At 48.0% G+C, this 26,804-nt stretch overlaps 1 pseudogene across 1 annotated transcript in view; it reads right to left on the bottom strand.

The window, feature by feature from the left end:
• LOC306815661 (olfactory receptor 14A16-like) overlaps window positions 1-26,804 on the bottom strand; it is a 51,625-nt pseudogene that overhangs the window by 9,529 nt on the left and 15,292 nt on the right. Inside the window, exon 2 of the transcript in view lies at window positions 1,356-1,554. The product of the transcript in view is annotated as an olfactory receptor 14A16-like (transcript). The remainder of the gene's footprint in view (window positions 1-1,355; window positions 1,555-26,804) is intronic.

Genomic DNA, 26,804 nt, shown 5'->3' with positions numbered 1-26,804 from the left:
ACCGAAAGGCTGAGTGACAGGGAGAGGGCACAGGGAGCTTCTTTAATGGAGAATGCCTTTCTGGGTCTCCACAACTCCCCTTTTATTTGTTATTTAAAATGGCTTTTTAAAACGATTTTAAAATTAAATGTAAAATTAAGGTAACTAAAAAACACAAAATGACAAAAACAATCAAAAGCATTCATAAACCAGTTTTTAAAATGCAAGCTATTTCTTGAGTTCTCAGTGTTTGAACAGGTTTTTGAAGCATTTTGGAAGTGGTAGGAAGGAAGGTGAAGTTTTTTCAGCAAGGCTTGTCAGGAAACTGAGGAAGGAAGGGGATCCTTTAGCATGGAATGGAACTTTGGTGACTTTGATTGAGCTTGTATGAGGTAGAATGGGGATAGGGTACCTGTTGAAACTTTAAATAGAAATCATTCATTTTGAAGAAAAATTGGGAGATTTTATATTGCCTTGGGAGATTTTTCTTTCTTCTCTCCCTCCCATATCATCCCCCGCTTTGTATTAAAAAGGAACTTTGGTAAAACAGATTGGCAGCTGGGTAGCAAAGGTAGGGAGAAGCATGGCAGTGGGAGGGAGACTGTGGAGCGGAAAGGGGGTTAGGAATTTGAGGGAACATAAAGAAAGGGTAATGAAATTTGGGGAAATTTTGAAAGGACTTACTTTATGGATGGAAAAAGGGGAAAGTGGGAGGGAAGTAGGGAAGCAATAGGGATTGGCAGAAGGCACATATTTGTTTGGCAGGTTTTGCAAATGGAGGAATAGACTTTTGGCTCCAGGACAGCTGAGTGACGTTTTGTGCTGTTTTTGCTTTTGGGTTGCTGCTGTAACTTGAAGGCTGTTGGCTTTGATGTGTGAAGGACAAGGTTTTCTAGTAGCTGAATTGTAGCTGCAGTTTGGTGCATGAATGCTTCCCTGCACCGGGAATTTACCAGGCCCTGTAACATTTGCTGCCTGAAGGCCCTTTTTCCTTTGTACTATGTCAAATTTCACTTATTCTCCACCTCCTACACTGGGGAGACATTTTCTAGGGTTATTTTTTTTTATTGCAGTTTGATGAACAAACACATCTTCTTTGGTATCATTTCGAGTGATGAATCCGTATCTATTTTTTACAGTGAACCATTTGACAGTTCATAACACTTTTTTAGCAATGATGTTTTTACTTTTGCTGGTGAGTTTGTGTTCGTGTCTGTGCTGCTGGACGTGCTGGTGTCAGAGGGGCTGTTTTTGTTGTGGGTTGGCAGCGGCAGAGCTTGAGGAGTGTGAGCTGCTCTGTGCTGGGGGTGCCATGCACGCCAGCGGGGCTGAGTGCGCGGGCTCCAGCCCACGGGGCTGCCCACGGGGCTGCCCACGGGGCAGGGGGTGCGTGGGGCTCCACGGGGGGCAGGCAGCGAGCGGGGCGGGGGGTGCAGGTGGTGAGCGGGGGCCGCTTTCGCCGCTTCTCTTTTCGCCGGCACAGCGAAAAAAGTGGCACGGTGGCTGTGCTGGCGATGAGGCGCTGCTGCTGCTGCTGCTGCTGCTGCTGGGGCTGTGGCTTCTGGCGCAGAACTTCTGAGGCCAGAGCGTAGCTCCTGGCTCCGGGGCGGTGGCAGCAGTGGGGTGGCCGCGGACTCTCTGTCACTGCATCTGCTTAGCTCGGCTGCTCGGGGGGCAGGGTGTGTGTGGGGGCAGGGTCCCGAATAGGAGGGGAGGGGCGCGACTCAAAAATGGGAGCGGAGGGGGATTTTGTGCGTCCCGTCACGCGGTCTGCGCCATTTTGTGCAGCCGGGGTGAGGGAAGAAAGTGAAAATGAAAACTTTTCTTGCGACTGGAGAGGGGCTGTAGGGGAAGGGGAATGCAGAAAAAGCTGGGGTTCAGCATTTTCTGAATATTCATTAGGAAGCTGAACACCTAGACGAATTAAAATAAACAAACGTAGAGTTTTTACTACTAGGAAGTCTTCACTTTGCAATTTTCCCACTGCCTCATTTAAATTAGAAATTATTTTTGTGAAACGTCAAGATAATTTTCACACAGCCAGCATACTAAAAGTTTCAAATCCCCCTTCAAGAATTGAAAATTGCTGCAATAAAGAATGTTTTTAAATTGATGATAAATTTCCCGCTGCGAGCAGATGGATCTTACTGGCATTTTTTTCACCCCAAGTCTCTTCCTAGCACGCGAGAATAAAAAGAGATAAAGCAAAGAGTGCTGCAGAGTTTTAAACTCACCACAGTAAGATTAAAAAACAGTCTCGGGCTGGTTGATGTAGATGCATTCATGGAAAAGAGTCTGGGTTCGGAGCGCCATGTGTTGCATTTAGAAGTTGCTTGGGGTGAAGGAGCAGGAAAGGCCTTTGCCGGTTTTACAGAGATGTTTATTTCAGCCTCACATGGATCCAGGGTTCAGGGAACAAAGGTGAAGGGGCTTGTGGGGCTCCAGGTTTTGTCATGTGATCAGCAGGAGGGAAATCCTTAGGGACCAATTGCCCAGGGACATGGGGGTGCCACAAGGGAAGGCAGAGGGCCAACAGGGAATTAGGGTGGGAGTGACCAAAAGGCTGACCGACAGGGAGAGGGCACAGGCCTTGTTCTAATTGGGAATGCCTTTCTGGGTTCCGCAGTCTCCCTCTTCGTCATTACTGACACATTTACCAACCTAAAGCCCCCCTCTCTATCTCCTCCCCGTCCCTGGATATGGCCCTGTCAGTTCTGCACTCAGTGCTGCCTCCAGCCCTGAACCCCCTCATCTACAGCCTGAGAAACCAGGAGCTCAAGGCTGCAGTGTGGAGACTGATGACTGGGTGGTTTCAGGAACATTAAAGTGCTGGCAAATTTCTGAATATCACTTGTAGTAAAAGTAATCTTTGATACTTCTTGTTGTTTTCAATTTGAAGCTTTTTTTTAATCTACTTTTCTTTTAATGTTGTCCACAAAAATGTAATTCTTTGTGGCATTTCCCACTTTGATTTTCTCCACCTTCCCTATGACCACAAACTCTGTCAATGAGGAGCCGCACCCTCAGTGGCTTTAAATTAACTAAAGGATCTCTCAGCAAAGTTTTCTCCAGAGATGCCACTTTTGTTTCCTTCTCTGGGGCAGCAGCAGCAATGTCTGTGTGCAGATACTGGGGCAAATTCATCTGCTGACAGAGCACAGTGCTGCAGAGAGGAGATGGAGCTGAGTGAGCACAAATGCCATCAGCCCCTGGGGCCAGCAAGGGCTGGGGGACTGGTGGGGAAACAACACAGTTTTTTTTTGTGGAGGCCTCTGAAAGTCTGTTCCCATGAGTTGTGAATTTCCTGTCCCACTGAAGACGTTGTTGCTCAGAGCCAGGGCAGCCTGGCAGCCACCCCCAAACTGCCCTGAGCATTTCCTTTCCTTCACCTTGGATTTCTTTACTCTCTCAAAATTCTGATTTCTTCCTCTTTCCAATCCCTCTCCCCTCCCCTACAAACAGCCCATCCCTCTTTGCCCTTTCTTATCTGGCCCCACTCCCCATTTCAGTTCCTGAGTTGGCACCATGGGAATATCCCTTGGGGAGCAGGATCATCCTACAAGTACTTCAGGAATTGTCTGCAGGGTCCTGCAGTGCCTCGTGCTGCTCCCTTGCCAGAGGCACCACAGACCAGGGGGGCACATCTGGGCTGCTGTGTCTGGGTATGGGGCTCCCTGTTCTGGGCAGTGAGGAAGGGATGGAGAGGCTCTGCAGGACTGACAGGATGAGCTTTGGGGTCTGTGAGGAGAAGCTGAGGGATCTGGGCTGCTGGACCTTCTGAAGAGGAGGCCCAGGGCTCATCCTGCAATTGCTCCAAGGGTGGTTTCAGAGAATCACAGAATAAGCCAGGCTGGAAAAGATCTTGGAAATCATCAGTTCCAACCTGTGCTCTGACACCACCTTGTCTCCCCTGAGCCTCTTCTTATCCAGGATAAACATCCTCAGTTCCCTCAGCCACTCCTCACTGTCCTTGCATTCCAGACACTTCAACAGCCTTGTTGCCCTTCTCTGGACATTCCAGCCCCTCCATGTCCTTCCTAAATTGGCCAGCCCAGAACTGGATACAGCACTCAAGGTGCTGCCCAACCAGTGCCGAACACAGAAAAAAACCCACTGCCCTGATCCTGCAGGCCACACCATTCCTGACCCATACGTGTCCCAGGGGTTGGATGAGGGAAATGCTGGGGAGGGAGTAGGGACAAAGTGATATTGATGGTCAGTCTTCAAGGATCTTGATTTTCGTATCTATTCAGATTGCACTAGAAAGTGCTGGGAGTCAATATCAATTGGAGATTACTAGATCTAGAAACAGGAAAAACAACAACACAAACCAGTTCTCTCTCCATTTTTTAAAATATATTACATTCACTTGAAATACACTTCTGAAATCTGTTTAATTAACCACAAAAGAATTGAAAACTTAAATTATTCCCAAGGGCTTTTCTTGTTTGGGTGTTTTGAACAAATGTTTGTCAGCATTTGTTGCTGAATTCCTGAACTGAAGAGATCAAGAAAGAAGAGAGCTCTGGACTAGTAAAATTCATCAGCCGCCTCCAAGTGGCAGAGGATCCATCTTCATCAGAGCAGGAATGAACAGAAATGGGCACAGCTTTGTGGCTGCCCCAGCTCTGGGATGGGCCCTGGGCCTGGAGCAGGAGTAGCTCTGCAGTGCCCCAAGGCTGGGGCTGTTGTGTTGGCCTGGGCAGATGGGATGGCAGCAGGGGCTGCAGAGCTCTCAGGAGCTCAGGGAGAGGGGAGCAGGGTACACAGGGAGCCTCCTTTTGCCTTGGCCAAGCACCTTGCCCATGGCTGGGGCTGAGTCCTGTCTGAGCTGCAGCTGCTGCTGTGCCCTGCCCAGGGGCTGAGGCCTTGCGGCCACTGCCCAGAGCCCCCTGCCCTGAGCAGAGCTGTGGGGCCAGAGCCGGCTGGGCTGTGCTGGGGAGAGGCCCTTGGTGCTGCACAGAGCTCAGGGCAACTGGCACAGCTTGCAAGGAGCTGGGCTGGCCTGAGAGAGCCTGCCAGAGAAAGCAGCAGTGTCCATCTCAGCCTGGCTGAGCGTGCAGGGGCAGGACTCAGCCCAGCCCTTGTGGGGCAGGGCCAGCACCTGGGGAAGGCATTGGAAACAGGCAAGTGGCCAAGAGAGGAGGCTGCTCTGTGCCCTTGGTGGCATGCACAGAGCAGGGAGGGGGCCCAGGACATTTGTCACTGCCAGCCTCTGTCCCCAGCCATTGCCAGCCCTGGCTGCTGAGCCCAGGTTTGCCCTGGGCTGAGTTTGACTGTGGCCCAGCTCCATCCTCCTGTGGGTCTCAGGGCCTGTTCCCGGCCATGGCCAGCCCTGCCCGGCCTCTCTGCTGGCCCAGAGCCCGGCAGAGCCTGGGGCAGGGCTGTCAGTGCAGCCCACAGGTGCCACGGGCTGTGCAGGAGCTGGCAGAGGCTGCCCAGCAGGGAAGCCATGGGGCACAGAGCCCCAGGGCTGCTGTGGGCACCACGGCTGCACCTCCAGATCCAGAGCAGATGTGAGAGATGGGAAGAGAGTCAAATAATTCCTAATGGATTCTTTATTTTGTTTGCTTATGCAGGTGACTTGCTTCCACTGGTAGAGGAGGTGTTAAATGTCAGATAACACTGGTAGAGTGAAAAGAATAATATTATTTAGCTGAAAAATTATTGCATGCATAATACACCATGAGGAAAAAAAGGCACATATGATCAAAGGAGCATCTGAATTTTTCAGAGGATGAGAGACTCATTGATGTTCTTCTAGTAGTCAAACTTGCTCAAATACTTTCCTCAGGGTTTCTTTTAGGTGAGAGGTGAGCACTAGAGGCCTGAGCAGCCAGAGATCACTGTCCTGTCCTGGCCAATGTTGTCTGGAGAACCCTTGTATATTAGGAATTTTTCAGTATCACTGGGTAGGACACTGGGTAGGACACTGGGTAGGACAGATGGTTCTTTTCCATTGGAAGGAAAGCACGGGGCTCCAGTACTTCAAGGGCTGATGAGAAGAAACCCTTGGCTTGCGAGAATCAGTCAAACTTGCCAGGTGGCCCCCGGGAAGACCAGACCACCCAGATCTGTTCCATGACCTGTTGGTTCCACGAGGCCCCTCAGTGTCACCTTGCTTCTGCAGTGTCACAATGTCCCCTTGCTTCCTTGAGGCCCCACAGTGTCACAATGGCCCCTTGTATCCATGGTACCCTGCAGTGTCACAATGGTCTCCATGGTTCCTTGATGTCCCCACAATGTCACCATGGTCTCTATAGGAAAGAAGTGAGCCCCAGTGTTGCAGGGGCAGATGAAGGGCAGTCATCAGACACACTAGGACAGCCAGACTTGACTGTATTGGCAATTTTTTCTGGTAACCATCTCCGAATATATGGAATTTCAGAGGCGGAATACCAATTTTGGACATTAACGCCTGGAGGAGAAACAGTTCTTTCCCATAAGAAGGAAAGAATGGGACACTGGTGTTTCAGAGGCAGATGGAAGGCGGCTATCAGAGGCCAAAGGCAGCCTGAATTCTGTCCTGGCAACTTTTGTTGGAAAGTAACCCTCGGATGCACAGAATTTTGGAGGTGAAATCCCAATTTTGGTCATTTCTGCATTGATAAGAGGGTTGAATCTTTTCCATAGGAAGGAAAGCACCGAGCGCCAGTATTTCAAAGGCAGAAAAGGTGAGAGGTGGCTCCTGGGAGGCCAAGCCAGCCAGACCATTTTGTCCTGGCAGCTTTTGCCTGGGAGAAATTTTTTGGACATACAGAATTTGGGAGGCAGAATCCCAGTTCTGACCATAGACATCTTGACAAGAACCATGGTTCTTTTCCATTTGAAGGAAAGCACTGAGCCCCAGAGTTTCAAAAGTAGGGGAGAGGCAGCCTCCAAGAGGCCAAGCATAGCCAGACCTGTCTGTCCTGGCAGCTTTCACTTGGGAGCAATCCATGGATGTACAGTGTTTTGGAGGTGGAATCTCAATTTTGGCCATAGGCACCTCGTCAAGGTGAATGGTTTTTTTCATAGGAAAGAAAAGTGTGAAGCCCAAATATTTTGGAAGAAGATGAGGTGTGAGCACCATAGACCAAGCCAGTCTGACCTGTCTCTCCTGGCACCTTTCATCTGGGGTAATCCTTGAACACAGGTATTTTTGGAGGTGCAGTATCAATTTTGGCCATGAGCGCCTGGCATGGAAGGAGAGTTCCTTTCATTTGGAAGGAAAGCACCGAGCCCCAGTTTTTCAAAATGCAGATGAGAACCAGCTGTCAGGAAGCCAAGGCCAGCCAGACTTGTCAGTCATGGCAGCTTTTGTCTTGGAGTTATCCTTGGATATAAGGAATTCTGGAAGTGGAATCCCAAATTTGGCCATGGATGCCCGGATGTCAAAGGTTGTTTTTTTTCCCCATAAGAAAAGCACATGGGTCCCAGTGTTTCAAAGGCAGATGAGAAGTGACCTCTGGGTAGGCAAACCAGCCAGATCTGTCTATCCTGACAGATTTCATCTGGCAACAATCTTTGCATATAAGGAAGTTAGGAGAAGGAATCCAAATTTTGGCCATGGCCACTTCAATGAGAAAGACAGTTCTTTTCCACAGGAAGGAAATCACACAGCCCCAGCACTTGAGGGGCTGATGAGCAACAGCCCTCGACATGCCAAGGTCAGCCAGACCTGTCAGTTGTCACCCAGGAGGCCCAGCCAGTCAGACCTGTTTGGTGTTCCCTTGGTTCCACAGGGTCCCACAGTGTCCCAAGATTCTCCTTGATTTCATGAGTCCCTCTAGTGTCACAATATTCTCCTTGCTACAATATTCTCCTTGTCACAATGCTTTCCTTGCTTCTGCAGTGTCACCATGGACCCTGGGTTCCATGTGGCCCAGTTGTGTCACATAGTTCCTTGGTTCTACAGGCCTTGGTTCTACAGACCACATGGTTTCATCACTGACCCTTGATTCCATGGGACTCCTGAGTTTCAAAAAAGTCCCCCTGATTCCATGAGGCACCAGTGTCACCAGGGCTTCTTGGTTCCCTGAATTTCCACAGTGTCTAAACTTGGACCCACATTGTCACAACTGACTCATGGCTCCATGGGGCTTCACAGTGTCACCATGGTCACTGTCAGAGGCTGGATGAGATCAATGTCCCAGACACCTTGGGATGAGCTGTCAGACAGTCACACAGTGGGCTTGTGCTGACTCAGGCTCTGAGCAATCACAAGTTCCACCTGGGGGAGGCTCACGATGGCCCAGGGGCTCAAAACACGGGGCAGGCACTAAGCCCATGGTCCGTACCCTGCCTTCTGCTGGGGTCTGTGTCTCACCCACACTGGAACCCAAGGAGTTGGTAGCCATGTGTGTATCTTTCTATAGAGCTTCTGTCTTTATGTCTCTCTCTCTTCCCTCTTCTTCTAATGCTCTTGATATGGAAAAGTTTGGGTACCTCAAGAAATTAAGTGTTTAAAGGTTTCTAAGGTTAAATGGGTTAAGTTAATGAAATTCCTGCTATGGTGAATGTTTTGTGATAAATTGGATGTATTAAATCCTTTTCAAGAGATCCTTGATTTTCTATACTTTGCCAGTAAAGTTTTAGTGTTATTTTGAACTCTTGAGAATATCTGGCTGGGTTTTCTCTTGTGCACCAAACCTGAGTGAAGGAACCTTTGGTCACCTCCAGCATTTCAGTGTTCTGGGATGTTACAGCCCTGCAGGCTCACAATGGCCTCTTGTTTCCATGAGGCCCTGCTGTGTCAAACTGGCCCTTGGCTCATGAGCATCTGGAGTGTCACACTGATTTTGGGAATCAGGAATTGACACCAAAATTGTAGAGTGTATGTTTTATTGCCAGCTGGGACACATGGGCGGATATCTCCTCCAAACCAGGTGTACCTGGTCAGACAGGTTCCAGGTATAAATACACATTGATCCCACAAGCCCACATCTCCCTGCCCACCCATTTCTGCCTTCTCCCACTTTGGATTGTGATTAGCTGCCACACCTCCTGCTGTCATGTTTGGTGGTCCTTGGGATAAAGGCTGTATGTCTTCCTTGGTGATTGCTGTTTGACCTCTGCTTCTGGGCAAGCAAAGTGCAGGTCTGTCTCTTCCTCATGTTAAATTGTCCCACCAAAAACCACTTGTCTGGTTCTGGCTGATTTTTGGAGCCTCAGGTTTCTGCTTCGTCAGGCTTGTGTAACACCTAGGTCTTGCTTTGCTGAGTTTTTGCAATATATCTTAACTTAATGTTTTTTTTTTTCCTGGCAACTAAGTTCCTATGTGGTCTGTTAGATACTGTTTCTCCTATGTGATCTATTTCCCCTCCACATGCTTAAGCATATTATAGTCTTCTAAAATCCTGAATTTTTACAACCATATATGTTCCCCATCTCACTGATCCCGAGGGAGCAGCAGCAGTGCCTGGATCTGATCCCTGACTGGGGCAGAGCTGGACAAATGACCCCCACAGCAGCAGCAGCAGCAGCACATGGAGCTGACTTTCAGCACAGCCCCTGCCACTCTCCCATCCTGTGTGCAGTGGTCTCACAGCAGCCTGGGGCACCTGGGAGCCCTCAACTGGAGGCTGTGCAGGAAACAGAGGTGGGGACTCCCTGTCCATGTGCAGCTTCCAGATGGAAAAGGCTGCTGTGAGCAGCAGCTCCAAGGACAGAGAAAAGAGGGTCTGGAGCTCTTGATCTGTGCCAGTTCCACAGCCCTGGGCAGCAGCCACCGAGCACAGGGGAACAGAGGGCACAGCAAGAGGGACAAAACCAGTCAAGGTCAGGGACTGGGAAGAGCCAGAGCTGAGAACAGCAGGAGCAGCCGCTTCACTGCACCCTTGGAGAAAGTTCTTGGCTGGTTCAAAGTACTGAAAGGTGTGAAGGGCAGAGAGGAGACCACACCAAACAATGCTCCTGTTTTCACAGTCTCCCCTCTCAGTGTCCCAGAAGAAATTGGATGAACTCTATTCTTCTCTTCGAATTCTTTCAATCAGCATGAGCAGCTGAACACCAGGATCTAAAGGAGCCTTAGGCCACAAAAGCTGAGCAAGAGGAGACATTTTGACTAAGGTCATGCTGCCAACATGGACCTAGCTGAATCCAGCAGATGGAATCCTGGAATTATAGAATCCTTTCTGTTAGAAAATACCTCTGAGCACATTGAGTGTGGTCTTGGTAAATCACTACAAAATGCTGCTTTTTAAATGTAGATGGTTGGAATAAGTCCTGTCCTAAATTCCCAGGTATTGGGAAAACCATTCCTAGAGTTTGTTGGCTCTGGAGTGAACTGAGTTCAGAGCACCATGAGAGCAATGGGGAAGTCAGCTGAAAGAAGCTGAACCACTGGATGTATTAAAACATGGAAAAATGCAAAGAACTTGTGTGTTGGAAAAGATGAGGATGAATTTTTTTTAACAGCACCAACAGAGGGAATGATTGGTGTCAAAATGCTCCCACGTGGAGCAACAGAAAAGGTTTTTAATCTTGAGCTAGGTTTCATTTGTGCAAAGGAAAGAGTAATAATATAATAAATAATTATATATATATATATATAATAAAAAAAGAGGTGTATACTTCCACATATATATAATGACATTGTAAAATAATGCTCCAAATACTAATTGTTTAGCTTTGGCTGCTCAGGGATGTAACAGTAAATACTCTACAGAAAATGATTGGCCAGGACCCAAACATCACTGGTGAACTGTGTGAGATTGTGTGCAATGAAGGAAGGAGTAAAGGATGAAATTGGCAGTTTTGTAGGGTTTGCTAACACTAGAATGTGGAATGCTTTGTCTGCTCCTGTGAAAAATAAAGTGGGTAAGACTGTTGGGTTTTTCATATAGCAGACCACCCACAAGCTGCAGCATTAATTGAACAGATGAAGGGGTTGTTTAAAGGGCACTTGAAAAAAAATAGGAGATGGGAACCTGTCAGAATGAAAAACCCATCTCACAGAAGTGCTCCATACCCTTAACAATGGGCCCAGTGGGAAATGGAAACCACCTGGATGTGCATGGCTGCACCCGATGTGCAAATACAACCATGGACAGTGAGGCTTGGACTCTTTGGGAAATTATTCTGGGTGTGATGGCCCCTGACAGGGCCACCCTAGAGGCTGCAGGGCTGGACCTTTATGCTTTAGAATTAGTTAGGATAAATCAGAAGCAAATGAGAGTTATAAATACCAGAACAGGTATTCAGATTCCTCCAGGACGCTTTGGTTTCCTAAATGCTTACTCAAGCTTGGTCTTGAAGTGTTCATGTCTTGGGAGAAGTAACTGGTACAGTTTATCAAGGAGAAATTAAAGTAATTCTCTTAAGCAATAATGAACAATTGGATTATTCAACCCCATGACAGGGTAGCACAATTATTGATATTGCAGTTTTTAAAACAATTGTGAAAAAAGGACATCCACCTTAAACCACTGCTGTTCATAGAGATAAAGGGTTTGGATGCACCAGTCCTAATAATGGAGCCAGAGTGTGGGTGCAGAGGCCAAATGGCCCTCCCAGGCCAGCTGAAGGAACAGCTCTGGGGAAAGACAACACTGTCTGAATTCTGAAACCTGGCTGAGCAAGATGGGAATATGTCCCTGCATCCAAGTGTTCTGTGCCAGAACAAGTGGATGTTATGGGATATTGTTTTACTGATCCCGCAAGACCAAATCTCCCTTTTTGGCCCAACAGCACTTTGGAAAATGCCCTGATCCACGGGGCTCCATGTGAAGGCTGATGTGACACTGAGTCACATTCACACAAATTCCATCCAGGAGCCTGGGTGCCCTCAGGGACTGGGACCAGGCACCTCTCCAGCCAAGGGGAAAGGACCCCACCAAGCCTTGTCACCCACAGACAGCACGGTACAGCTGAACAGCAAAGGATCCTGGGGACATTATTCTGAAATTAAACAGGTGTCAGCTCTGTGAGCAACAGAATTATTCTTTCTAACTCAAATGGGATTGAGGAAAAAGGATTTAAAAACATGTCACTAAACTACTACTGAATTTTATCTTGATAGTCAGGTAGAATCTTTGTTTGTCAGAAACGCCTCCAGAGTTTTATCAAGGATTAGTCATGAAAATGGTCATGAAAAAGTGAAGATTAAAATACATAGACTACTCAATCTAAGTAATTGCTGGATATGTTCTCAAGCAGAGGGAAATCAAAGCAGAGCCATGGTTTGTCAGGTTTTCCATGGTTTGCATTTTTAAAATGAGCCCCGTCGTGCATTTGGTGCTGAGCCCTTGAACCTCAGGGCCTGAGAGAAGATTGCACAAACCTTTCCAGGAGTCCAAGGCAGAAGAAAAACCCAAAGTGTTTCAAAGCATTAATGGGTCGAACTGAGGTCTCTCCCCAACACAGGCTCCCCATGGACCCCTTGGAGAAGAGAATGGGAGGTCATGATTGCACAAAAACTTCTCAGAGAATCAGAGAAGAAAGGAAAAAGGAAAGTACCTTAAAAAAACTGAAGTACCTTGAAGTATTAATGAGCCCACTGGGTGTTCTTACTGAGCCCCAGGGCCATTCCTGACCAAGGCTCCCCAAGGACTAGTCCCAGCACATCCCTGAGGCCACTGGGATGTGGGGGGGATGTTGAGGTCAGCACAAGGGGTGACAGTGCCCAGCCTTGCTGGGGCTGTGCCAGGAGGCCCCAGTGGCTCAGGACAAGGTGTCTCCTCAGAGCCCTTGGTGGCACAGACCCTGCTGTGCCCCAGGGCACCAAGGCTTGGCTTCTCTTTGTCCCCACCTGTCATCTCTGCCTCCAGTTCTCTGCTCTGATTGAGGCTTGGGGACACTTTCTCAGTTGTGTCCCTCAGTGGGACCCATTAAAACTTCCAAGAAACTTTGGAGTTTGATTCTCATTTGGAGTTCTTGAGAGGTTTCCTAACAAACCATGGCTCTGCCTTGATTTCCCTCTGGTCTGGTGTAGTTCATTAGGATTATTTCCTATAATAGTTATGGAAAAACACTTCAAAGTGTTTCTTAAAAATATCCATTCCTATTTTAAAGGATGGATTTTATTACTGTTGTCTTTAAGCAGAGGTGATTGCAGCACTCTGTGATTGATATTGATCCAGAGTTTCTCCTCAGGATGTCTGGCCTGCTCAGAGAAGCTGTGCCTTGAGGTCTGAGCCAGTGTGGGCAACCTTGCTTCACATTCCCCAACCCCATCCTGTCTGCCCTCACTCACCTGAGACCTGCTGTGCTTGGAGAACTGCTTCCACTCAAGCAAACAGGGTTTTCTCCCCTTTGTTTTACTTTTGAACCAATCTAAAACACCTTATTTTCCCCAGTGCAAACAGACACCCTCCTGAGGTATGTGTCAGCCCAAGGTGCCACCAAGGAGGTTCAGGCCGGGGACCGGGGCCTCAGGGGTGGTGCCTGGAGTCGGCGCCATTTTTCCTTTCTGCCTCTAACTCCCAGCATGCCTTGCAGCCCCATAGAGCCCCATTGGAGCCGGGACTACAATACCCATCATGCCCTGCGCTCCACAGAACCCCGGTATCCCCCCCATATGTCCAATAGATGTCCTCCAGATACTCCAAGGGTCCCTAAGTGTCCCCTCAGCGCCCATTCGCGTACCCCCAAAAACGTCCCAGAATTCCCTGAATGCTCCCAAGCCCACAGATGCCTGTTACAGCCACTTCTGGGAATTCATCTGCTGCTATCCCCCGTGTGCTCAGAGCACCTTATAACACAGTCCCGTGCCTAAAACTCCTGCTGTGCCCCGTGCCCTAAAGTGCCTGGTTAGAGCTCCCCAAGCTCCCCCAAGTGCTCCTGAACTGTAAACATTCCTCCCTGAGAACCTGAAGTTGCTGTTCAGAGGCAAAAGTGTCCCCCAAGTGCCCTCCCAGAGCTCGTAAACACTCCACTAGAATCACTTCCGGGACTACAGCTCCCATCATGCTTTGTGGTGCCATAGAGTGCTATTCAAGCAATGACTTCATCTCCCATCATGCCCCATGCTTCGCCGAGAGATACTGCAGCTGCACCTGGAATAACCATGATGCACTGCAGCCCCATTAAACTGTATTATACCTACTCCTACAACTCCCATCATGCCCTGCACCCCGGAGAACCCCCTTACAGACCCCCATGAGCCACTTCAAAGCCCAGACTTTCCCTCAGGATCCCTAAGTTTTTTTCTAGTGCCCACTCAATGCCCCCAAGTGTCCTCCTGTCCCTCAAAATTCTTCAACCAGACCCAAAACTGCCCCGAATGTGCCCCAGAAATGTCTCCCTGGACCCCGAAGTGCCCACCCTAAACCTGTCTGAAAAAAAAAGATATAAAAAAGATAAAAAAATAACTCAAACCTTATGAATTATCCTAAAAAGAGAGAAATAAAGAACCAATAGAGCTTAATTAACGAAGGGAATTGTATTACATAAAAGCAATGACCAATAATTTTTTTGGTTGCTAAAGAAATATTTTTATTACGAATATAAAAATTTGGTCTAAAAAATAGAATAACAATATTACAAATAAGGAAAATTAATTTTAATTTTAAAATTAAATAACATTTTTATTACAAAGAGAAATTAATGATGTTTTTTATATTTTGGGTTGTCAGCACCAGGTGGAAGACATCATGATATGGTGATGATGGGGGTGAGGAGCAGGTTGTCCAAACAGAGTCAGCCTGCAAAGGGGCTCATTCTTCATTGTGCCCAGACCTTCTAAGGAGACATTGTGCATCAAGGTCACTTGGGAAATGTTTCTATCACTTCGTCTCTGAACTGAAAAATTGAAAAACATTCCCTTGAGTAAAGTCATGATGCACTTTCAAATCTTCCTTCTTAGGAAATCTCCAAAATGTCTCCAAGCGTCTGCACAAGCCCTGGAGACTTGAATACAAGTGAAGAAATACAAAGAGCTCCTGGAATCTTTCTGTATTTTAATGATCCCCAAAATTGTTATGAATGGAGACTTCAATTGTTCAGTTAATCAAAAACAAATATAAATTTAGCAGTAGTTTATTAATAATAGCAGTAATTGTATATAAAGAAATACAATCAAAGTATATTAGTTATGTATATTTAAGTAAATACAAAATTTGGCAGTGAGTATTTTAGTGTAATTGAGGTTGGGTTCAAATAAAGCGTAAGCAAAACCAACCAGGGGTACGGGGATGGCCCTTCCTCTCACACCATGCCAACTGAATCAAGCTAAAATCTCATTTATATAGTTTACTAATACATAATAATACAGAATGTTCTGGAAATTTCCTCCTAGATCCTATTCCTAAAATCTCCGTCACTATGTAGTGTTGCTCATGCTTCAACAATGGTCAGGGGTCTCTCCTACTTTCGGGGATCTTTTTTCTGGTGAAGGCTCTGGGTCTTCCTCAGGGTTCACTGTGTGGCCTCTCAGGTAGAGCAGGCGCACTGAGCTTAGAGTTATATAATTAAGCCGATGTTCCAATAACAAGCCAAGTGTCTAATGCTTGGAATCATCCCAATTTGGCTCAATTCAAAGACAAAAGTTTTATTTCTAGATGCTGTTTTTAGACCTATACCCTTATTCTCTCCACTCCCACCAAACATCTGGAGAATGATACCATCTGCTTTGATTAACCTTCCTTTATCTTTTATGCATTGGAACAATTAAGTACAATTTTTCTATTTGCACAAAGAAACAATTTTGCTAATATAATTACAATTTAATAAGCATGAATCATATTTATAACAGGGCAGATTTGGGGCTGAGTCCAGGACCCTCAGGCACTGAGAGAAGTTTGAAGAAGATGATCAAGGAGTCAGAAGCAAAACTCCAAGTCTCTTGGAGCATCACTGTCCCCACTGAGAGCAGGAACGGCCAAAGGCTCCCCAGGGACTTAACCCTTTGATTTTTGCATCAGAAAGATTTGCTATGATAAATATAAACACAATTGAGGTGTTGTATCAGGATGCTCTGCCTGTAGTGTGGTGAAAATGGCTTGAAAAATGCCCTTGCATTTTTGTTTGCAAAGCTTTCAGTGGTGGATGGAGAAAGGTAGCCATGCTGCTTTGGAATGTTGAGGAAATGCTGAAACCAGCCCGACTCATTTAAACTCTTCCTGTCCTTGCTGGGATGAGGAGCCCCTCAGCCTTCCCACCTCCAGGCTGGACAAGCCCAGCTCCCTCAGCCTCTCCTCACAGCCAAAGGGCTTCAGCCCCATCCTGGAGGCTGTTCCCTCAGTATGCTCCAGCTGCCAGACATCTTTCCTGCCCTGTGCAACCAAACCAGGCCCCAGTGACCTGGATGATCCCCATCCTTGATGTCCTGGTCACTCAGCCCCAGCCCCTTGTCCCCAAGTCTGGCTCTGGGGTTGATTTGTGGAACATCCTTGGTGGAACCTGTGGCCCAGGTGGAATTGGGGGAACCCAGGGGAATGCTGGATCCTGCCGGGCATGAACAGCATTGGACTTCTCTGAGTAAACTCTGAGTGGATGATGAGGCAGAGTGACCAGCCAGAATACCAACAGAGAAAACACAGAGAAAAATTACCAGTTTGCTGCAAGTGTAACTTTTGTCACAAGATGGAAATCTTACTCTAAAATACAGAATGACCTCCTGCAGTCTGAACTGGAGGCACTGAAGGTCAGGGACAGCCTCTCTGTGTCTGGAATGCTCAGCAGATGCTCAGCTCAGGCAGCTCCTGCAGCCCCGGGCCAGTCCCGCTGCCCAGCACAGCAGCAGAGAGTTGGCCCTGGGGCTCCTCAAGCAGCTGCTTCTGCCCCAGGGACAGGGCAGCATCTTGCCAGGGCTTCTCTGCACCCCAGGGGCTCCTGCTCTGCTCCTGGCACATGCCAGCTGCCCACAGAGCCTGTGCCAGGGGAACACGTCTGTGCTGGCCTGAGCAGCCACTGCTGCAGCCCCTGCCCTGCTCCCAGAGCCCGAGCTGGGGCTGCTGCTCTGCAGAGCACGGGGGCTGTGCTGCCCGGGGCCCTGGGCTGCCTCTGCTGGGCTCTGCTGCTCAGCCTGGGACACAGAGGCAGCTGATGGTGCTCCCTGCACTGACCCCCTCCCACACAGGCTCTGCTGGGGCTGTGGAGGGGCTCAGAGGAGCCTGCCTTGTTCCAGGGCTGCCAGATGGCCTTGGGGCTGCCCTGCATCCTCCTGGGGAAGGTCCCTGGGGCTCAGAGCACTCAGTCCCAGACTCTTTTCCCTGTGCCTGCTGTGTCCCTGGGTCTCAGAGCTCTCCTGGGTCACAGCAGACTGACCCTCAGGGTGACCCCACCGTGGTCAGGTCTCTTCCCAGTGAGCTCCACTCCCTGCTGCTCCCTGGCACACCCTGTCCCTGCAGGTCCCCTGTGCTCTCCTGGCAGCTCCCAAGGCCCTGCAGACAAACATTGCCCTGCCATCAGCCCGGGGACAAGCTGCAGAGCCCCAGCAAGGTTCAGCACAGACCATTCACCGTCTGATGGGCACTGGCCACCAACAAGCCAAACCTGACCCAGACCTGAGTCCCTTGATGGTCACACTGGGACCCTGATCTCATCCCACTGAGCCCTGGGAGAACAGGGAACACAAGAAGCCTCTTCAGAGTCTGTTCTTTGGGCCTGTTCCTGAGAGTGAGTCTGGAAGAGAACAAAGCCTTCCTGCCCTGCCCTCAGGAAATCCCTTTGCTGGTGGAGCTGCTGTGCTGGAGCCCAGCTGTGTCCCAGCAGTGCCCATGGCCTGTCCCTGCCTGTGCTCACAGCAGGGACACACAGCAGGACAGTGACCAAGCTGCCAGAGCACTGCAGCCTTACAACCACAGAAGGGCTGGCAAGGAGAGGGTGGATTTGGGAAGAGCAGATGTGGGGAGAGCCAGGTCCATTTTCCCTGGCTGTGCTGCTGTGCTGGGAGTCCCTCCACCTCTGCTCACAGGCACTGCCCTTGCAGAGACAGAGAAGGGCTGGGGAAGCACCTGGGTCACACAGGGCAGAGCAGGACACTTTATTTTACCTCAATGCACAATGATCATGGCTCCTTACTGTGTATCCTGAACACAAGCACAGTAGATACTGATGTAGCAATACTGTGACTAAAGGCAGCCCTTTATGGAAAATACTATGAAAAATTAAAAAGAAAAAAAAAAAAGGGAAAAGTAGAACACACCAAATAGAAACACATGGAACTAAGCAGTCTGGGCAGCCTGTAATGAGTTCCATTCTGAATGCTATGCAGAAACAAACAGGCACTTGATTGTTTCTGGAAACACCGAGTGGTCATATTCCTCAGAGCATCCTCAAGCTCCTGATTCCTCAGGCTGTAGATGAGGGTGTTATAAACAAGATTAAGCTGAATTAAATATAATTAGAATAAGCGATAATTTGTTTTGCGACTGAAATACGGTCCTCCTTACCCACAATCAAAAAGGGACAGCGCTGAGCCCGGGATCAGCGCCAGGTGAGCACACTCTGATCCAACCTCTATGGCATCAGATCCCCCAGTACTCACAAAGCTGCCTTGGTTAGTCCAGTTTTTATACAGTTTTTCATAGCCTGGAGCAGAGGTCTTTCATTTTGTTGTTGCACACATTCATGTAGTCTTTCTCTGCATTGGGCTGGACAAAACCATGTCTGGGAAACGATGAATTTGGTGAATGCAGATCTCGGTTTATGGGAAGCTGGCATTCAGATGTAGCTTTCCTGATGGCTCTGGTTATCTTAATCATCAATAATTGATGGGTGCTCATCACTTGGGTCTTTCCTGGACAGTTTCTGAAAGGGCTATCTTTGAACAAGTAATTATTTGGCTTTTGACTAGGAATTACCACCAGTTGAGAATAATTTCAGAAACCCACAACGGTGGGGACTAATAAGGGTAACTCCTCGATTTTTGTGTGGGCCGATTATTTTTCATTGTGGAGCAGGGTGACAACCAAGTTGGGTCCTTCTCTGTAGATGATGCAACAAGAGATGGTATTGTATATCTAATAAAAGTAGACCTATGTGCCCCAGGTGTGCCCTGTAACTCCTGAGATCCTATAATTGGGATGCAGCACATGATCAGTTTGAGATAGTGAGTTCAGTCTGTGGGTAAGGTTCAAAACCAGAGAATTTAGATATTTTTGAAGAAGACTGGGAATGGTGCCAGCTTGGTAAAATGAACTATAAGGCTCCCTTGTAGTTTATCTTTCGGTATTTGAGATACAAGGATGTATTTATGGAATTTCTGCCTGGTCAAATAGGAGAAGGAAGCAGCCAGCTGTTTGAGCTATTGGAGAAGGGGGATTTCAAATAACTTAGAGGAGAGAGCAGAAATAATCAGGACTGCATGTGCTCAGTATTTTCGGAGTGGTTGTCATTGGGTTGGTCAGCAGGGTGTGGTCAATGGGATTTGTCATTGGGGTGGTCAGTGGGTGTGGTCAGTGGGGTGTTGGCACTGGTTTCTAGGATATGGGTGTGGTCAATGAGTGTGTGTAGTGGTTATGGTCAGTGGGTCTGATCTTTGGAGGTATGGTCATTTGGGTGCTGAGTGTGATGTGATCAGTGGGTAAGGTCAGTGGGTGTGATCAGTCAGTGGGTGATCAGTGCATTATCTGTTCCTATTTCTGTTCCATCATTCCTGCTCTGATGAGGATACATCCTCAGCCACTAGGAGGATGCTGATGAATTTTACTACTCCAGAGGCCTCTTCTTTCTTGAGATCTTCAGTTCCAGAATTCAGTGACAAAGGCTCATAAACATTTGTTAAAAACATCCATAAGAAAAGCTCCTGGGGATAAGTTAAGTTTTCAAATCTTTGGTGGTTAATTAAATAGATTTCAAAAGTGTATAACAAGTGAATATGCTATATTGAAAACAATGCCGAGAGAAGTGATTTCTCCTGGTTCTTTTCCTGTTTATAGATGGATATCAGAACTGTCCAACTGATATTGACCCCCAGCACCTTCTAATGCAGTCTGAATAGATATGAAAATCAAGACCCTTCATGATGGTCAATCAATCACACTTTGTCCCCATCCCCATCTCCTCCTCACCATTTCCCTCATCCAACCCCTCAGACTCCTGTGGACCAGGAGCAGTGCAACCAGCAGGCCCAGAGCAGTGATTCTTGCCCTGTGCTCAGCAGTGGCTGGGCAGCACCTCAAGTGCTGTGTCCATTTCTGGGCCCCAATTTAGGAAGGACATTGAGGTGCGGGAGAGTGTCCAGAGAAGGGCTACAAGGCTGGTGAGGGATCTGGAACACAAGTCCTGTGAGAAGTAGCTCAGGGAGTTGGGGATGTTTATCCTGGAGGAGACTCAGAGGAGATCTCATCACCCTCTACAACTCCCTGACAGGAGAGTGCAGCCAGGTGGAGTTGGGCTCTTTCCCCAGGGAACAGTGACAGGACACAGCTATAAAGCTGCCCCAAAGAAGGTTTAGGCTGGACATAATAAATATTCTTCAGAAAGAAAGTGATTGGGCATTTGAATGGCCATCCCAGGGACGTGGATGAGTCACTGTCCCAGGAAGAGTTTCAGTATAGACTGGATGTGGCACTGAGTGCCATGGCCTGGGTGACAGGGTGGTGTTAGTTGGTTAGTTAGATAGAAGTTTAAGATATATCATTACAAGTTTGTGAAGTGTTATATGATTGGTTGAAAAATGCACATGGCAGCAAAGCTGTGCGAAGCAAAGCAATTTATGATTGGTGATAAAAGATGTTAGCAAAGTTCATAGAAATAATGTGATTGGCTAAAAAACAAATGTAAGGCATTGTAACTAAGAATGAGATGGCTTCAGATATTATGGCATTCGGTGTAACACCTTTAACGTCTCACCCTTCTATGAGACTGGTGCAATAAAGGAATAAACTGTCTTTTACAATGTCTCTGAGTTGCTCATCTTTTGTTATAATGATCTTCTGACAGGCAGATTTTGGATATCAAGCCTGCACTTTGAAATCAATAGGGATTCCAAGATACCAGGTCTACCCAAAAGAAATCAATAGGGATTTAGAGACACCAGGTCTACCCTGTTTAAGTCTCGGTGGATTTAGGGACACCCAGCCTATACATTGAATTCAACAGGACTTTTGTGGAATTTTGGTGTAAAATGGGGCAATTGGGTAAAAATGTGGGAGACATGTTGGGCACAATTCCAGGAATTTCCCTTCCAGGATCATGATGCTGATTCTGTGGAAGTCCTGGATGAATTCCTGGAAGCCAGTTCTGAATCCCTGATCCCACACCTGTGACCTGTGTTGGAGCTGTGCCTCCAGGTAAGCCCAAAAATCTCCATTTTCAGTCCCAATTCTGGGAATTCTGAAGCCAAAATAGAGATTTTTAGCAACAAAATTTTTGAGGCACTGGGTTTAGCCATTGAAGTCAATGGGAATTTACGGACACCAGGTCCACCCAGTCAAAGGAATGAGGATTTTTGGGAAACCAGTTTTGGGGGGCCCTCGGGGTTTTGCATGATCCAGTGATCCAAAAGGTACCCAGCAGTATCCAGGTGATTTTTGCCATGATTCAGGATATACTGGGGGCTACCCAGGTGTATCCAAGTGATTTTTGGGGATGTCTAGGTGATGTTTGGAGCACCCAAGTGTCCCAACTCTCCTGGATGGGCTGGGAAAAGATAATGGCCACTGTTGCATCCTTTCAGTCAACATGGACACAGATTACCCTCCGTGGTGGGGGGGCTGTCAGGGGGTACCCCAACACTCAGGGTTACCCCAAAACTCCAGGCAAGGGCCCCAGAGGTGGGAGGGAGCCCTGAGTTACCTCAGGAGATGATGCAGCTCAGGTACACCCAGGTGCTTTGGTCTGTGTGGTCGGTGCAGGTGGCATTCTGCACCGGCTCCAGCTCAGAGGTGGGAAAAGAGAGTGCCCCGAAATCTCAGGGGAGCAGCGGGGTCACCCAAATTGATGCACAGAAAAACTTCATAACCCACAAAGTAAATTATAGGTATGTATTTTATTGAGCACTGAGGTGCATGGGGGATAGCTCCTCCAAAAACAAGCACACCTTCGGTGACCTGCACCTCTCTTTTTTTCTCTACAAACTAGGATTGCACAATGCATCTAATACATATTAATTTCCTAATCCATCCTGTCCCCGCTTCATATTAAAATTAGCTCCACAGCACTTTGTGACTGCACACTGCTCCTAGTTGTTTGTCCTGGTGGCTGTCTGGGATGAAGTAAGCAGTCTTCCTCTCAGTTTGAACTTCTAACCTCACCTTCTTTGCATATTAGTCTTAGGTTCCTTTCCAGACCTTAATACCAGTTTTTGCTGGCTCAGAGGTCTAAGGAATCCCCGTTATCTGGAATGGGTCTCACTCTTCCATCCTGCTTTCACATTCTTGGCCCTCTATCTTATCTTGAAGCCTTGCTCTGTCCTCCTGTTCTTGCAAAGGCAGTGAATGTTAAGCACTCAGAGAATATTGCCAGTCCCCTTCTAGTTAAAGCATCCTCCTGTATTTTTACCCTTAACTTATTAATTTTAATTTTCCCTGTTTCAGTTTCACAATGGCTCCTTGGTTCTATGAGCCCCAGAGTTTCATCCTTGACCCCTGGTTCCATAGGGGTCTGGAGTCACAATGGTCCCACTGAATCCATGAGGCACAAGAATGTCACAATGGTCTCTTTGGTTCTATGAGGCTCTGTGGTGTCTCCATGGTGTCCTTGGATCTGCTACTGTCTTTGTCACAACTGACCCATGGTTCCATGAGGTTCCGCAGTGTCACCATGGTCACAGTCAGAGACTGGATGAGATCAGTGTCCCAGACACCTTGGCAGGAGCTGTCAGTCAGTCACACAGTAGGGTGGTGCTGACCCAGGCTCTGATTGTCCAAGCAATCACAAGTCTCACCGGAGGGGGAGGCCCATGAAGGCCCGGGGGCTTAAAAAAACACGAAGCACGTTCTCAGTCCAAGTCCCTTCCTGCTTCTGTGGTCTGTGTCACACCAAAGGCATTGCTCCACACTCACCCCTGGAGCCCCAGCCCAGCTCCTGAGTGACCAAATGACCAAAAGTCCTACCTGGGAGAAGGACCCAGGAAGACCAAGGAGAATTTCAGGCAGACCACTAGGCAAGAGCACATCTTGATGCTACCTCCTCTTGGAATTTCTGTCTGAACAGTACTGGAATCCAAGAGTGTGCATCTCTGTTTCTTTTTTGTCTTTCTCTCTGTGTTTTCTATTTCTTCTGTTTCTGTCCTCTTCCAAATTTTGAGTAACTTGGGGAAACGGGAAATCCTAGACAGCGCCATCGGCTGCTGAGATCCTGCCTGCTTCCCCCTCCCCCCAGAGTGGCCAGACGTACCTGGAATGCTGCCCCTGATAAGTTTTTCCAAAAACCCCTGGGCCAAGGGGAAGGGAAGCCATCAGCCTGTGAGTGCTGCCTCATAAGTTGATATGGTCCTCAAAAACAGTTATGGGAAAACTGTAAGTCGAGGAAGGGATTTTTACACAGTGATCAGATTTACATTCTCCTGAATGGCTGATTCGCTGTGTCACAGGGCCGGGAGAAAACTGTTTTCTTGTGGTAAAATCTCCATAGACTGATGAAAAGTTCTCCTCACCCAAGCAAATGGGTGAAAGGCTATTAATAAAGATGGTAATTTGACTGATCTGTTTCTGTATGTTATCAGTGTGAAAGAAAAGAAGTTGTAGGGGGAAGAGAAATGTTCTGAAATATTTATTGAGATTTTTTTTTCCTTGCTGTTTCTAGTAATAAAGTTTTATCTTTGTACCTTTTAAAGTTTGAGCTAGTTTTGCCTTTCTCCTTATCCCATCTCACAGCAGAAAATGAGTAAATAATTCCAGTGGGTGCACTGGCAATCTGGCCAATGTTAAATGCACAGCAAACTTAATATTGAACTCTTCTTTCTTGACCTTTTCAGTTCAAGGATTCAGTGAGAAAAACTCAAAGGTATTTGTTCAAAACACCCAAAAAAGGAAAGCCCCCGGGAATAATTTAAGTTTTCAATTCTTCTGTGATTAATTAGACAGATTTCAGTAGTGTATTCAATGTGAATATGCTATATACTATATTGAAAACAATGCAGGGAGAAGTATTTTGTCCTGATTTCTTTTTGTATTTATTGGTTGATACCAGCACTGTCCAATTGATATTGAACCCCTGAATCTTCTAATGAAGTCTGAATAGGTATGAAAATCAAGACCCTTCATGGATGACAATAAATAACACTTTGTCCCCACCCCCTCCCTCTAATTCCCTCATCTGACAACTGGAACTACAATGGATCAGGAATGGTGTGGCCAGCAGGAACAGGACAGTGATTCTTCCCTTGTGTTCAGTGCTGGCTGGGCAGCACCTCAAGTGCTGTGTCAAGTTCTGGACCACAAATTAGGGAAGACATGGAGAGGCTGGAGTGTGTCCAGAGAAGGGAACCAAGGCTGGTGAGGGGTCTGGAATACCAGTCCTGTGAGAATCAGCTGAGGGAGCTGGGGATGTTTATCTTGGAGAAGAGGAAGCTCAGGTGAGACCTCATCACTCTCTACAACTCCCTGACAGAAGGGTGCAGGCAGGTGGAGGTCGGGCTGTTTTTTCAGGGAAAAGTCACAGGGAAAGAGGACACAGACTTAAGCTACACCAGGGGACAATTAGGCTGGACATTTGGTAATATTCTTCACTGAAAGGGTGATTGGGCATTGGAATGGGCTGCCCAGGGAAGTTGGTGAGTCACCATCCCTGGAAGTCTTTAAGGAAAGACTGGACATGGCACTGAGTGCAATGGTCTGGGTGACAAGGTGGTGTTGGGTTACAGGTTTGACTTGATGCTCTCCAAGGTCTTTTCCAGCCTGGGTGATTCTGTGATGATTGTGACACTGCAGGGCCCTGGGGAAGCAAGGGGACATTGTGACACTGCAGGGCCTCGTGGAACTGAGATGACCAGAGTGACACTGTGTAGACATGGCACCACAGAGCCAAGGGACCACCGTGACACTGTGGGGCTGCATGGAAGCAAGGAGCCCATTGTGGCACCCTGGGTCCTCGTGGAACCACAGAGGCCACTGTGACACTGCAGGGCCTTGTGGAACCAAGGGGCTATTGTGCCACTGCCGAACCAAGGAGAGCCTTGTGAGAGCCTGGGCCCAATGGAATCAAGGGGCCAATGGAATCAAGGGGCCATTGCTCCACTGCAAGGACTCTTGGAACTAAGGGAACAATTGTGACACTGTGGTACCCCATGGAACCAAGTGTCCCTGTGACACTGCAGGATCTTGTGTAACCAGGTCTCCATTGTGACACTGCAGTACCAAGGAATTCATGGCAGCACTTGGGGCCTCATGGAACCAAGAGGCCAGTGTGACACTGCAGGGCCTTGTGGGAGCATGCAGAGCATAGTGACAGAGCAGGACCCATTGTAAGGATGGGACCATTGTGACACTGCAGGGACCTGTGGAACCAAGGGGCCAGTGTTGCTCCTCAGGGACTCAGGGAATGAAGGAAACATGTCTGACACCATGGTGACTAAGAGGCCATTGTGGCCCTGTGGAACCAAGGAGAGCATTGCTGGACTGTGAGACCTCATGGAACCAAGGAATCACTGTGCTGACACTGTGGAACCCAAGGATCTGAGGGACTTTGTGACGCTAAGTCTCCCAAGGAACCAAAGGGATATTGTGACACTGGGAGGCCTTATGGAATAATGGAGACCATTGTGACACTCTAGGGCCTCATGCTACCCAGGTGACACCAAGTTAGCTGGGAATCAAACCTCCCTTGAGACTTAGGCTGGATCCAGGGTCCAAATCCAACAAGATGAGGTTTAACAAGACCAAGAGCTGGATCTATCCTGAAACACCTCCAGGTCCAGGGACTCTGGGCAGTCCACTGCAGTGCCCAATCACCCTCTTAGTAAAGAATATTTCCTAATGTCCAGCCTAAACCTCTCCTGGTGCAGCCTAAGGCTGTGTCCTCCTGTCTTGTTTCTATTCCTTGGGAAAAGAGCCTGAGTCCCATCTGGCTGCACTCTCCAGTCAGTGAGTTGTAGAGAGTGATGAGGTCTCCCCTGAGCCTCCTCTCCTGCAGGATAAACAACCGCAGCTCTCTCAGCCACTCCTCACAGGAATTGTGTTCCAGACCCCTCACCAGCCTTGTTGCCCTTCTCTGGACACGCTCCAGCCCCTCCAGGTCCCTCCTAAATTGGTAGGCAAAAACTGCACACAGCACTCAAGGTGCTGCCCAAGCAGTGCTGAGCACAGGGGAAGAATCACTGCCCTGCTCCTGGTGGCAACTCTGTCCCTGATCCATAAAAGTTCTAGGGCTGGGACGAGGGAAATGGTGGGGAGGGTGTGGGGACAAAATCTGACCAATTGTCATGTCAGTCATGAAGGGTCTTGATTTTCATATCCGTTCAGCCTGCATTAGAAGGTGCTGGGAGTCAATATCAATCGGACATGGCTGATATCAATCTATAAACAGGAAAAGACAACAGGACAAAACTGTTCTCTCTGTATTTTTTTCAATAAAGTATATTTACTTGGAATACACTTCTGAAATCTTTCTAATTAACCACAGAAGAATGGAGAAATGAAATAATTCCCAAGGGCTTTTTTGTTCTGGTGTTTTCAAGAGATGTTTATGAACCTTGTCACTGAATTCCTGAACTGAGGAGCTCAAGAAAGAAGAGGCCTCTGGAAAAGTAACATTCATCAACAGCCTCCAAGTGGCTGAGGATCCATCCTCATCAGATCAGGAATGAACAGAAATGGGCACAGCTTTGTGGCTACCCCAGCTCTGGAGCAGGAGCAGCTCAGGAGGGCCCCAAGGCCGGGGCTGTTTTGCTGGCCTGGGCAGATGGGATGGCAGCAGGGGCTGCAGAGCTCTCAGGAGCTCAGGGGGAGGGGAGCAGGGCACACAGGGAACCTCCTTTTGCCTTGGCCAAGCACCTTCTCATTCATCACCCAAAGGGA

Source organism: Erithacus rubecula, assembly GCF_903797595.1.
Source record: "Erithacus rubecula genome assembly, contig: scaffold_180_arrow_ctg1, whole genome shotgun sequence".
Lineage (NCBI taxonomy): Eukaryota > Metazoa > Chordata > Aves > Passeriformes > Muscicapidae > Erithacus > Erithacus rubecula.
The sequence above is the reverse complement of the archived record's forward strand: the minus strand, read 5'-3'. Positions and strand labels throughout refer to the sequence as shown.